General features: G+C 40.5%; 1 pseudogene; it reads right to left on the bottom strand.

The window, feature by feature from the left end:
• Nucleotides 1–6957: 6957 nt before the first annotated feature.
• Nucleotides 6958–7789, bottom strand: LOC118595737 (annotated as a pseudogene).
• Nucleotides 7790–13676: the final 5887 nt, after the last annotated feature.

The following is a 13676-nucleotide window of genomic DNA, read 5'->3' as shown; positions in this document are numbered from 1 at the left end:
AAGAAATAGATTCATCAGTCAAAGAAAACACTAAAACCAACAAGTCATGACCCAAAATGTCCAAGAAATTTGTGACACCATGAAAAGACCAACCTACAAATAATAGGGATAGAGGAAGGAGAAGAATACCAACTCAAAGGCATAGAAAATATATTTAACAAGATCTAGACAGAAATTTCTAACTAAAAAAAGGAAATGCCTATGAAGATACAAGAAGCCTATAGAACACCAAACAGACTAGACCCCCAAAAAGTCCCCTCGCCACATAATAATTAAACAACTAAACGTACAGAATAAAGAAGAATATTAAGGGCAGCAAAGGAAAAAGGCCAAATGCTTATAAAGGCAAACCCATCAAAAAACACCTGATATCTCAATGGAGACTTTGAAAGCCAGAAGGACCTGGACAGAATAATGCAGACACTAAGAGACCATGGATGCCAGCCTAGACTAATATACCCAGCAACACTTTCAACCATCATAGATGGAGTGAACAAGACATTCCAAGACAAAACAGATTTAAACAAATTTTATTCACAAACCCAGCCCTACAAAAAGCACATAAAGGAAATTCCAACCAAGGAAGTCAGATACACCCATGAAAACACAGGAAATGATAACACCACACAGCAGTAAACCCCAAAGAAGAGAAGTATACACACACTACCACCAAAAAATAAAAATAACAACAGGAACTAACAATCACTGGTCACTAATATCCCTTATATCAACGCTTAATTCACCTGTAAAAAGACATAGACTAACAAAATGGATATGGAAACAGGACCATCTTTCTGCTGCATACAAGAAACACACCTCAAATTCAAAGACAGACACCTCCTAAGAATAAAAGGCTGGGAAAATTTTTTTTTTCAGAGCTCAGGACCAAACCCAGGGCCTTGTGCTTGCTAGGCAAACACTCTACAACTGAGCTGAATCCGCAACCTTTTTTTTTCTTTTTTTTTTCAGCTTCAATTTTTAATTAAACTGAGACTATATAGAGACCATTTGTGTTAAGTGTCTGTAAAGAAGAGCAGAAACAAACATTTAGGAAGACTTATGAAATTTTATATGTGATATACCACTAGGGCCAATTTGTTGTTTTTCTGGGAAATTTTCTCTGGATGATTGGTGGTTTTTCTTCAGATGTCTCATTTGTCCAAGTTCTTCAGATTCCTTAGCCTTTATTCTCCTAAAAGACAAAAACAAAAACCCTTCCTCAAACCTAACTTTGGGGAGGTTCCCTTTTGGCAAGTTATATCTGACCAAATGAAAAGCATTTGTTAGTGGTAAAGTTAATTTAAATTGAATGGTCATGCTGGTTGATGAACTATCACCTCTTCTAAACAAGAGATCTCTTTTGTTCACATCAAACCTTTAACAATTTTGATGGTCTACATAGCTTTTCTTCTCTTGTGGAAACAAAACAAAACTTTGTCCCCAATGTAACACACATCCTGGTTTCCATTCTGAGGTCAGCACATCCTTAAAGTATATAGGCTGATTTAATTCTGTAGTTTTTTTCTACTGTCCAATGTCTCTCCACAGCTGTTGTTCCTTTCTCTTTAGCATTGGGAAAATTCTAAGTTAATAAAACATTATGTAACCTATTTCTGGGTGGTTTTGTTATTCCTTTCTGTTTATTTAGCATATCCTTTAGAGTTCTGTTTGATCTTTATACAACTCCTTGGCCTGTAGGATTATGTGGTATACCTGTAATATGCTTTATATTGTAATAAGCAATAAACTATTTCATTTTACCAGATACAGAAGCTGGAGCATTATCAGTCTTAATTTGTGCAAGTATAGCTATGATGGCCATAACTTCTAGCAAATATGTGATTACAGAATCAACCTTTTCAGATCTCAGAGCAGTTGCCCACTAAAATCCTGGATAGGTGTCAATGGTGTGGTGTACATATTTCAATTTTCCAAATTCTGCAAAGTGAAACACATCCATCTGCCAGACTGCATTCCTCTGAGTACCCTTTGGGTTACATCCTGCTGGTAATAGAGTCTGATTGTAAAAAGAACGAGTAAGACATTTCCTTATAATATCCTTGGCTTGTTGCTAGGTTATGGAAAAATCCTTTTTTAAACCTTTACTGTTAACATGATGTTTTTAATGAAATTCTGAGGCTTCCAGCCCATTTCCTATCAATAGTTTATTGATCTGGTCATTACCTTGTGCTAGAGGTTGTGGCAGACCCATATGGGATCAGATGTGAGTTATATATACAGGATGCTTCCTATTCCTGGTTATATATTGTTAGGCAAGTGCTCTACCACTGAACTAAATCCCCAGCCCTTCCTGATTATTTATTGTAACTGAATAAATAACAAAGTTAATTCTGATTCATCAGCGATAAATTCTGCAGTTTCAATATGTAAGACCACTCTTTCAGCATACTGAGTCAGTAACTATGTTGAGAGGTTCCAAAAAACCCATTAATACCATCAGAATAGCATAGAATTCTGATTTTTGAACTGAATTATAAGGACTTTGAACCACTTTACTTAAATTTTCTGATTTGTAACCTGCCTTTTCTTGGAGATCAGAGCAAAAAGCAAGCCATTTAGTGGAAGTCTGGTGGTGGTGGCACATGCCCTTAATCTAATCACATGGCAGGCAGAGTCTCTGTGAAGTCAAGAACACAGCCAAGTGGTGACCCGAACCTTTAAATACCAGTACCAACCATAGAGGCCTGGAGGTCTGTATAGACAGGCAGTGACGAGGAAATCATGTGGCTGGGTTTAGAGCCAATGAGAAGGTAGAACAGAAAGGCAATAAAAAGACAGGTCACACAAGAGAAGGTCTCTCTCTCAGGGGAAGTGACAGCAGTGGGTGGTATATTAAAGGGAGTCATGGCTCTTGCTCTGATCTCTTAGGCTTTAACTCTGTATTTGGCTCTGTGTTTCTTATTTACTAAGACCATTTAGAATTTCATCTACACATCCCTCATTGGCTGGGCACAATCAGGAACTCTGATAGCTCCTGTTGTTAGGCCCTCAGGCGGACTCCAGGTTGGCTCTTAAGGAGTACATGTGTGAAGGCCTTGGCAACTGGTCTGAGCCAATTTCCTCGACCCTAGGGGCCTGTCCTACAACATATCCACCCTTTTATTTTATTACATGGGCGGGAGTCAGAGTTCTTTGCTCCAGCCTTGTTGACCCCGCCTTAGAGGGGCACAGCAACTGGACTGTGCCTGTGTTAGGTTGCCTTGCCAAACAAGCTCTTACCCATTTTTTTTTTTTTTAGATTTATTTATTTATTATGTATACAGTGAGTGTTCAGCCTGCAGGCCAGAAGAGGGCACCAGATCTCTTATTGTAGATGGTTGTGAACCACCATGTGGTTGCTGGGATTTGAACTCAGGACCTCTGGAAGAACAGCCAGTGCTCTTAACCTCTGAGCCATCTCTCCAGCCCCATCTTACCCATCTTTGACTACCAGCTCTTGAAGAGTGTCCATCCCTGAGGAATCACCTCAGGTGGAGAGTGTCAGGCAGCAGCCTTTTGAATTTCAGAAAGCCAGGCATGCATAACCTCCTGTAGAGGGCTATGAGTTGGATATCTAAGAGCCATTAACACCTACAGAGTTGCATTAGTGGCCACCTATTGTTGTTGGATGTGCTGTAGGAGACACTTTAAAAGGAGAAAGATCAAAAGCACTACTCTGTCAATCAAAACATAAGTGAAAACCAGGAGGGATCAAACAGCCTCTTTATATCATGACAAAACTTTTCAAAAAATAAAGAGTCAAAGGCCATAACCTGTGCTCTTGTCTGATTTAATTGGAAAATTTCATGTGTTAGCTGTAATGGAGAAACTTAGGTGACCATGGGCCCTTAATATATTTAGCTAGCTCCCAGCCTGCTAATCAGATGGTCTTCATCTCAAAAGGCATCATACAAAATGAGGAAAAGCATAGCTCCAAAAGTCTTCAGCCTTTAAAGGGCCAATGAGATCAAGAAATGGGAAAATCACCCAGAATGGTAGAAGCAGGCTGATCTATGGCCAAGCACAAATCTCTTGCTAGGACACATATTGGCATAGTGGCACTCTGAAGAAAAACACAAGCATAACCTTGCCCATGGGTTAGCAATGGGGCTGAAAGTTTCTATTGGAGGGAGATAAAATATCTCCATCTCACCACAGGCAGGGACATGTTCCTTGGCAGAGACACCTAGTGCTTATAGGCCCCCCTGAGTCCCTTGTAGAGCCTTGAGGGCCAGGTCTGAGGCCTGTTGAAAATAGGCATTCAAACCAATCTGTGCCTGGTGCACATATTCCCCATGCCCTGTGAGCATATCATAGGTCACTAGGACATTAAGTAAGATATTGGTCCAGGCCTGGTATTCTGCCTGATTATCACAGGCTGATCTCCAACTGAGAAAGACTGCAGGTTCCAACACAGCTTTAAGCAAGTTCTACCAATGGAAATATGTTTGTAATTGCACTGACCATTGATCAATGACCTGCTGAAGTAGGGAGAATCTGAGTCTGACTCATTGGCTGCCTTCCAGATGATGGGGAGATCAGTTATGGGTGCGGGAATCCAGGGCTGGACCCCGGCATTTGTGCCCATATTGACTGGGCAGGCTTCTATGGGACTACAGACTGACAGTGGCACAGGCTGTGAGGGTTATAAGGCAGTTGGCACTGTGGGAGAGTAGCCACTCCTGAGGTAGGCTGGTATTGGGGTAGATTGCCCCAAGAATTCTGCGTTGGAGGGGTGGCTGCCAGCTATGGTGGTACAGCAGAAGGGGACAGCATCACATGACTTAATGACAGCTACCTTGTCTTTGAGAGATTTGGCGGGACCCAAAATGACAGCTACATTCTCCTTGACAGATTTCATGGGGCCCAAATTGACAGCTACACTCTCCTTGACATTTTAAGGGGACCATATTAACAACTGTGTTCATCTTGTCAGATTTGGTGGGACCCAAACTGACAGCTGCTTTCTCCTTGACAGATTTCCCAGGGCCCTAACTGACAGATTTCCTGGGACCCAAACTGACAGATTTCTCAGTGCCCAAACTGATAGCTACTTTCTCCTTTACAGATATTTTGGGGCCCAAACTGATAGTTATGTTCTCCTTAACAGATTTCACAGGGACCAAACTACAGTTATATTCTCCTTGACAGATTTCTGGACCCTATGGGCCTGTTCTACTACACCCAACAAAGAAAATTTTTCTTTACTTCTTCAAACATTCTTCCTAAATCATCTGCATTTGAGTCAGCTAGTAAAAAATTATCCATGAAATGATAAATTATAGATACAGGAAATTGTTTACATATTACTTCTCATGGCTGTCGTACAAAATATTGGCATAGGGTTGGGCTATTTAACATTCCCTGTGGGAGAACCCTCCATTGATATCTCTTAACCAGCTGATAATTATTATAAGTATGTAGCATGAATCCTAAAAGGTCTTATTAATGAAAATAAACCGGGAGAAATTGGGGTGAATGCTGGAAGATCAGAGAAGCAGAACAAGCCACAGCCACCTCACCTTGCCAATTCCTCAGCTGATCCTGTTTCCTCAGACTGGAAGCCTCTGAGTCCTCATCCAGAATGAATCTGAGCTGAACTGTTGCTTAAAAGCCTAAAAGCTTAACCAGGCTCTAGTTCCTGATCCTAACGCCTTATATACCTTTCTGCTTTCTGCCATCACTTCCTGGGTTTAAAGGCATGAGTCACCATGCCTGGCTGTTTCCAGTGTGGCCTTAAAATCAGAGATCCACATGGATCTCTGTCTTCAGAGTGATAGGATTAAAGGTGTGTATGCCACCTTTGTGTGTGTGTGTGTGTGTGTGTTCCAATGAGTCTTTATTTATGGACACTCCAATCTGAATTTCATAGGACTTTCATGTAGCATGAAATGTGATTTTTAAAACCACTTAGAAACACAGAGACCATTCTTAGCTCACAGGCCACACAAAACAAATGGTGGGGCTGGATCTCAAGTACACAGTCACTTTCTACCCTCTGCTCTAAGTATTTTTTGACATTTATTTGCTGGTATAGGCATAGTGTCTACTTCCTTATTATGTGAGATCAATAATATACAATTTGCTTAAGGCTTTGTCTAAACTGCTGGTGTATAAATTTTTAAGTCAAAAAATTTAAAATGATTTGTATGTTAAAATTAAATGCTAAAGAAACAAACTGGCCAAGTTTCATTTATTTCCTAATGCAACTTCTATACAGCTCACACACGCAGCAGGACTTGCACCTTGGCTTCACAACAGCACCAGGCTGCACTTCCGGTTATAATACAGCAGGGGCAAGGTGGCTGGAAAATGTACATTCATACACTATGACCTAGGGCAGCTAAGGCAAGACTTGGACCCACTGCCTGGACCACTTGTGTCTGACCTATTAAAAATGTACCCAGTCATTAAAAATGGCCAGTTGGGGAATAGGCTATGTATAAAATATGTCATGTAAAATTTACCCATTAATCTTTTTAAAAAATAATATTTAGACGTTAAACCTTTGACCAACTTGTCATGTGGATATACATTATGGCAGCGAGAAGCACACTTGCTGTATTTCCGCAACCTGGCTAATTTTTTCTTTCTTTCTTTCTTTCTTTCTTTCTTTCTTTCTTTCTTTCTTTCTTTTTTTCTTTTCTTTTTTGTAAACCATAACATTTTTGTGAAAACAGCCAAATTAAATCTCTTCTTTATACATCTGTTAGGTTATTTCCAAGTCACTCCCCAACCCCAAAAACCAGTCTGACACTTGCTGACATGTTTAATTCGAACCTATGTTTGTAGTTTCTAAAACGCTGATCTGAAGACCCAGTCTGGTTACAGGTACACCAACCATGAAGACATAGGCTGTTTCCTCCATCCCGAGGAGAGGATCCATTTCTAACAGTCTCTAAAAATACTCATCTGCCCGTCCTGGGACCTGGGTTCTCCTGTGTGCACGTCCACACACTACCTGTTGCAAGCCCTCTTTTTCTTGGACTTTTCCAGGGCTCGTTGTTTTCTCGTTCTCCCCGCGACATTTGGGGCAGTACCACTTGCCCTTCGGTTTATGGTTGAGTCCCACACAAGAAAAGTGGAACCACTGGATGGGGCACTCGTCGTTGTCACAGCCGATCATCTCTCCATAGGAGACCTGATTGCACAGACAGTACGTGGGCTCGTTGGGGTCGATGGGAAGGTCTGCGGGAGAGGCTTCCCTCTCTGCTTTGGCCTTGGAGCGTTTCTTCTTCTTTGAGGTTTTTGCTTTCTTCTCCTTGGGTGTTCCTGAGGTGATGTCGTCGAGGTGATTATTAGACGCGTTCTCTCGGTTCTCGTTGTTTCGCTGTCTCCAGGACCGCTTGTTGTTGGGCTTGTCCGTCTGAGTGATTGTCTCACTCTTCGACTTGTCCTGGCCGGCCTTGTCGCTGCTGCCAGTGCTGTCACTGATGTCCTGGTGTGCCTCGAAGAGCTCCACGTGGCTGTCCACCTGCCTGGTGCGGTTCTCCACCAGCTCCACCATCTGACTCACGATCTGGATCTTCTCACCGCCCAGCTCCTGGCTGCGGATCAGGGCCCTCTGGATGCAGTGCAGCACCCGACTCTTCTGCGTGCCGTCCTTCTCACGCTTGAACTTCTCATAGTAGTCATCCAGTTCTTTCAGGATCTCTTGGTATTTGGCATCGATCCCCCGCATCAGCGAGACGATCCTCTGCAGGTCGAAAGGCAGTGACTCCATTGAGTCCAGGTAATCCACCACATAGTTCACCAGGTGGATCTGCTCCCCGTTGGCAGGACTCAACATGGTTCACCCCGAGGTCCCCGACTCGGTGGCTTTCCGCTTCTTCCACCTCCGGCCCCCCTCAAACAGCACTGCAAAATGCAAAGCTCTCGCCCTCCCGGGCCTGGTGCCTGCCGAGCACACACCCAAAGGGGGCCCACTGCCCACCCGCCACCAGCCACATGGAGACCAGAGAGAGCTAGCCAGCAGCGGGAAGGGCGCGCTCCACCTTGCAGCACTTGTCCAATGTGGAAAACCGTATGCCACCATTTTTTGGCCTCTGTATCTAGTGGCTGTTCTGTTCTCTGACCCCAGATAAGTTTATTAGGGTGCACGATATTGGAGAACACAGTATCACCACATAAGCAGGCACCGTGAAGGCAATTCTTTCTTCTGTCCTTTTCTTTTAAGGGTATTGAGAAGAAACAGTCTTTTAAATTGATAACTGTAAGAGGCCATCCTTTAGGTAATAGAGTAGGCAAAGAAATTCCAGATTATAGAGAGCCCCATTGACTGAATTACTTTGTTAATTGCTCTAAGGACTGTTACCATTCTCCATTTACCAGATTTCTTTTTAATAACAAATACAGGAGAATTCCAAGGGATGGTTGATTCTTCAATATGCTGAGCATTTAACTGCTCTTGTACCAGCTTTTGTAAGGCCTGGAGTTTCTCTGTTGTTAAAGGCCATTGCTGAACCCATAAAGGCTTGTCTGTTAACCTTTTTAAAGGTAGAATGTGGTCATATTTTAACTGTGCTGAAATGTGATTTTATTTGTATGTTAATCAATAAAGTTGGCCTGGAGATCAGAGGTCACATATTGAGGTCACCTAGCAAGCCATAAGCAGAAGTCTGGTGGTGGAGGAATTCATGTGGCAGGGCTTAGAGCCAATGAGAAGGCAGAACAGAAAGGCAATAAAAACACAGGATACACAGGCAGAAGCTCTCTCTGTGGAAGCAATGGTGGCAAGGTGGTATGATAAGGTAGTCATGGCTCTTCACTAGTTCTCTGATCTCTTTGGCTATTACCTCTGTATTTGGCTCTGTGTTTCTTAATTAATAAGACTTTTTTAGAAATTTGTCTACATTTGGTTTCCAACATGGCAAGAATTAATTAAAAGACCACTGGTGGCCTTACAGGCCAGGGGATACAGGTCCCAGGCCCAGCTGGAGCTACAAGCAGTTCGACTGCACCCAGTCAGAGCTGTACTCGACCATAGCTACAAGCAGCTCCATGCAGCTGGAGCTACTTGTGGCCAGTTTGCCAACTCATGTGGCCCCAGCTTAAAAGGGCTGGAGCTACAATCGGCTCAGGCCCCAAATTACTCAAGTTGTAGCACTTGGCTAGACTTTAGATTTTAGCCAGAACACTTGGCTGCACTTTAGCTTTTAGCTTTTTTCTCTTCTCCTGGTAGGTAGTAGGCACTTTCCCTCTCTCTCTCTCCCTTCCCTCTCTCTCTCTCTCCTTCTCTCTTTCTCTCTCTCTGCACAATCATGCTAGGTAGCTGTTTTGAAATTCCCTTGGACTTCTACTGTTCTATGCAGACTTGGTAAGTCAATTAAGATATCAGATATCTTAAAAGGAAAAACTACTTAAAAGAGAAAAAAATTTCCCCCATTAAAAAATGGGAAATATCTTTACAATGGATGGAATTGGTCTTTGTTTGATAAAACATTAGGGAGTCTGAAAATGGAACAATTACATGAGAGGATTAATGTTTATGGGATGTATGTAATATTAATTATGCATATTATTTATTTACTTATCCTTATTTTACAATTTAAAAAGATAATCAATTTAAGTGCCAAGATAAAAGCTTTAGAAAAACCTGTTAAAGGGAATTATAGAGAATTTCAGACTCAGACAGATGAATTTAAGGGTGAAATTATTTCAGGATTGGATTATAAGTTACAGAAAGATACCTTGTTTTCAAGCAACCAAAGTTGATTTAACTGGTAACCATACAGCAATTACCTGATCAAGGATGTGCACAAAATAATTGGACTCCAGTTGAAATGTTAGATTTAAGAAGTTTTAAGGAGGTGATCATATCTTATGGCATGGATTCCCCATTTATAAAGCAAATGTTAAACTCCTGGTCAACTTGTAATAGGATTATTCCTCAAGGCTGGGAAAGAATTAGTAACCACTGTCCTGGAACCCTGAGCACAGCTGCAGTGGCACTTGTGGTACAGAGATGAGGCTAAGACCGTAGAAAGTCAATGGAGAGCTAGAGGTGTGGAAATTTCTCAGGATCAGCTTCTTGGAGAAGGCCAATATACTGAAATACAAAGACAATGTTTATATGATAACCAAACCTTAATTCTATGCCACATGGCTTCATGAATGCATGGGACAAAATTGAGGAAGCAGGAAAGAAAATTGAGCCATCCACAAAAGTTATACAGGGTCCAAAAGAATCCTTCGTAGGTTTCTTACAAAGGCTGTCTTCAGCAGAAACAGAATGGTCCCGAATTCAGAAGCTAGACAGATAATAATCAAATCTTTGGCTTTTGAAAGTGAGAATGCAGCATGCAAAATAATAATCAGGCTATTAAAGGCAAGATCTGCACCCTTGGAGGACTGGATCAGGGACACAATTAATGTTGAGTCTCATGACCATGATGCTATGTGGATAGCAGAAGCAATTTCAAAAGGTTTGAGGAATGTAAGATGTTTTGGGTGTGGAAAGAAATATCATTTGAAAAGGAATTGTTAAACAGGGGATTTCTAGAAAGAATGTTTATTCCAGGAATAGTAACAGAATGCCCTTCCCTTCTGGAGTATGCAGAAGGTGTGGTAAGGGTAAACACTGAACCAAACCGAATGTAGATCAACAAGGGACAGACAAGGAAATCCTTTGCCTCTGTCCTCAGGAAACTCCCAGAGGGGCTTCAGGAAGGCCCCCACAGCAAATCCAGTTCAGACCTTTCCTGCCATCATGGTAGAAACCCCTACTCAGAGCAATTAAATAACCAAATGCCTTTTGGAATAAAACAGGCTGCTCAGGGTGATAGAACAGTTGAGGCAGAGAGAATAGAAAAATCAGGAGAAGCTATAAAACCATTTTTTTTTGGGAAAACTTCTATAAATGAACAAAGACCCAAATTAAAAATATGAATAAATGATGTTTTGTTGGATGGTGTAGTTATAGGTGCAGACATGACAATAATTGCACCAGAATTTTGGCATCCAACTTGGCCTTTTCAGGAGGTAAAAGTTCAGTTGTTAGGGATTGGAACATTATCTCAAGTGAAACAGAGTGCAAGATGGCTCAAATGTATAGGTCCAGAAGGACAGAGAGGAAAGTTAAAGCCATATGTGGCTAATATAGCTATGAATTTATGGGGCCATGATCTATTACAACAATGGAATACTCAGATTAGCATTCCCCCAACCTCAGAAACAAATCATAAACTAACACATGTTTCTGAGAGAAATATAAGAATGTATTATTCTAATAGGTGGTCACCAGCCATCCAGATTGTACAAGAAAAACACACAACAACTGACGATCTTTCAAAGACACCAACAGCTCTACCTTTAAAATGGTTAACAGACAAGCCTGTATGGGTTCAGCAATGGCCTTTAACAACAGAGAAACTCCAGGCCTTATAAAAGCTGGTACAAGAGCAGTTAAATGCTCAGCATATTGAAGAATCAACCATCCCTTGGAATTCTCCTGTATTTGTTATTAAAAAGAAATCTGGTAAATGAAGAATGGTCACAGACCTAAGAGCAGTTAACAAAGTAATTCAGTCAATGGGCTCTTTACAATCTGGAATTTCTTTCCCTACTCAGTTACCTAAAGGATGATCTATCTTATAGTTATCAATTTAAAAGACTGTTTGTTTTCAATACCTTTACAAAAATAGAGAGAGAAAGATTTGCCTTCTTGGTGCCTACTTATTATAACTCTCAGCTGGTTAAGAGGTATCAATGGAGGGCTCTCCCACAGGGAATGTTGAATAGCCCAAGCCTGTGCCAATATTTTGTACAACAGCCATTGGAAATGATACATGAAAATTTCCTAAATCCAAAATTTATCATTATATGGATGATATTTTACTAGCTGATTCAAATGCAAATACTTTAGAAAGAATGTTTGAAGAAGTAAAGAAAAATTTGCCTTGTTTGTGATTAGAAATTGCTCCTGAAAAGAAACAAAGAGGAGATTCTATTAGTTATTTATGATATAAAATAGGTCTCCAAAAAATTAGACCCCAAAAGGTGCAAATTAGGAGAGATTGATTATGGACTCTTAATGACTTTCAAAGATTATTCTGAGACATTTTCCATCTATGAACTATTTTGCTGGGGTAAAAATTGATGAACTGAGTAATTTGTTCAAAACCTTAGAAGGTGACAAGGACTTAAATAGTTCAAGAGAGTTATCACCTGAAGCTGAGAAAGAATTGGCTTTGGTAGAAAAGAAAATACAAGAAGGACATGTAGATCGTATTGATCCAAAGCTGGATTGCATTTTGGTTATTTTACCTTCTTGGCATTCTTCTACAGGAATTTTAATGCAGAGGAAAGATATTATATTGGAATGGATATCTCTACCAAGTAAACAAAGTAAAATTTTAAAAACTTATGTAGAAAAGATCTCTGACATGATTTTGAAAGGAAAATTGTGACTTTGTCAATTAGCAGGAATAGACCCAGCAGAAATTGTCATACCTTTAACTAAGGAAGACATTGAAAAATTATAGGCAGAAAGTGAACCTTGACAAAGAGCTTGCAATACTTTTTTGTGAGAGATTAACAGCAACTATCCCAAAAGTGATAGAATTGAACTTATAAAGAGAGCTGATTGGATTTAGCTTTGCATTGTACAGGAAACACCCATATCTGAAGCTCATACATTTTATATAGATGCAAAGAAACAAGGAAAGGCAGGATACAAATCAGAAATTTTAGGTAAAATGGTTCAAAGTCCTTATAATTCAGTTCAAAAATCAGAATTCTATCTCATTCTGATGGCATATGTCTCTGGTAAAATGAAACATTTTTTTGCTTATTACAATATAAAGCATATTACAGGTATACCACATAATCCTACAGGACAAGGAGTTGTATAAAGATCAAACAGAACTCTAAAGGATATCCTTAATAAACAGAAGGTGGTAACAAAACCCCTCAGAAACAGATTACACAATGCTCTATTAACTTTGAATTTTCTAAATGCTAAAGAGAAAGGAACAACAGCTGCAGAGAGACATTGGATAATAGAAAAAACTACCAAATTAAATCAGCCTATATAGTTTAAGGATGTTCTGACCTCAGAATGGAAACCAGGATATGTGTTACATTGGGGATGAGGTTTTGCTTTTATTTCTACAGGAGAAGATAAGCTGTGGATACCATCAAAAATTGATAAAGGTTCAATTTGAACAAGAAAGACCTCTTAATTAGAAGAGGTGATAGTCCATCAACAAGTGTGACCATCCAATTTAATCTGATCACATGTCAGGCAGAGTCTATGGGTGGTCAAGGACACAGCCAAGCATAACCCCAGTACCAACTATAGAGACCTGGAGGTCTGTATAGACAGGCAGTGAGGAGGAAGTCATGTGGCTGGGCTTAGAGCCAATGAGAATGCAGAACAGAATGGCAATAAAAACACAGGTTATAAAGGAAGAAGCTCTCTCTGTGGAAGCAATGGTGGTGAGGTGGTAAGATAAAGTATTCATGCCTTTTCGCCAGCTCTTTGATCTCTTTGGCTATTACCTCTGTATTTGGCTCTGTGTTTCTTATTTAATAAGACTGTTTAGAAATTCATCCGCATTAGAGCTGTTGGTGTCTTTGAAAGATAAGTAGCTGTTGCGCCCTGTTCTTGTACAATCTGGATGGCTGGTGACTGTTCTTTATAATGTCTTCTAATATTTCTCTCAGAACCATGTGTT

This window comes from Onychomys torridus, chromosome 14, assembly GCF_903995425.1.
Source record: "Onychomys torridus chromosome 14, mOncTor1.1, whole genome shotgun sequence".
Taxonomy (NCBI): Eukaryota; Metazoa; Chordata; class Mammalia; order Rodentia; family Cricetidae; genus Onychomys; species Onychomys torridus.
The sequence above is the reverse complement of the archived record's forward strand: the minus strand, read 5'-3'. Positions and strand labels throughout refer to the sequence as shown.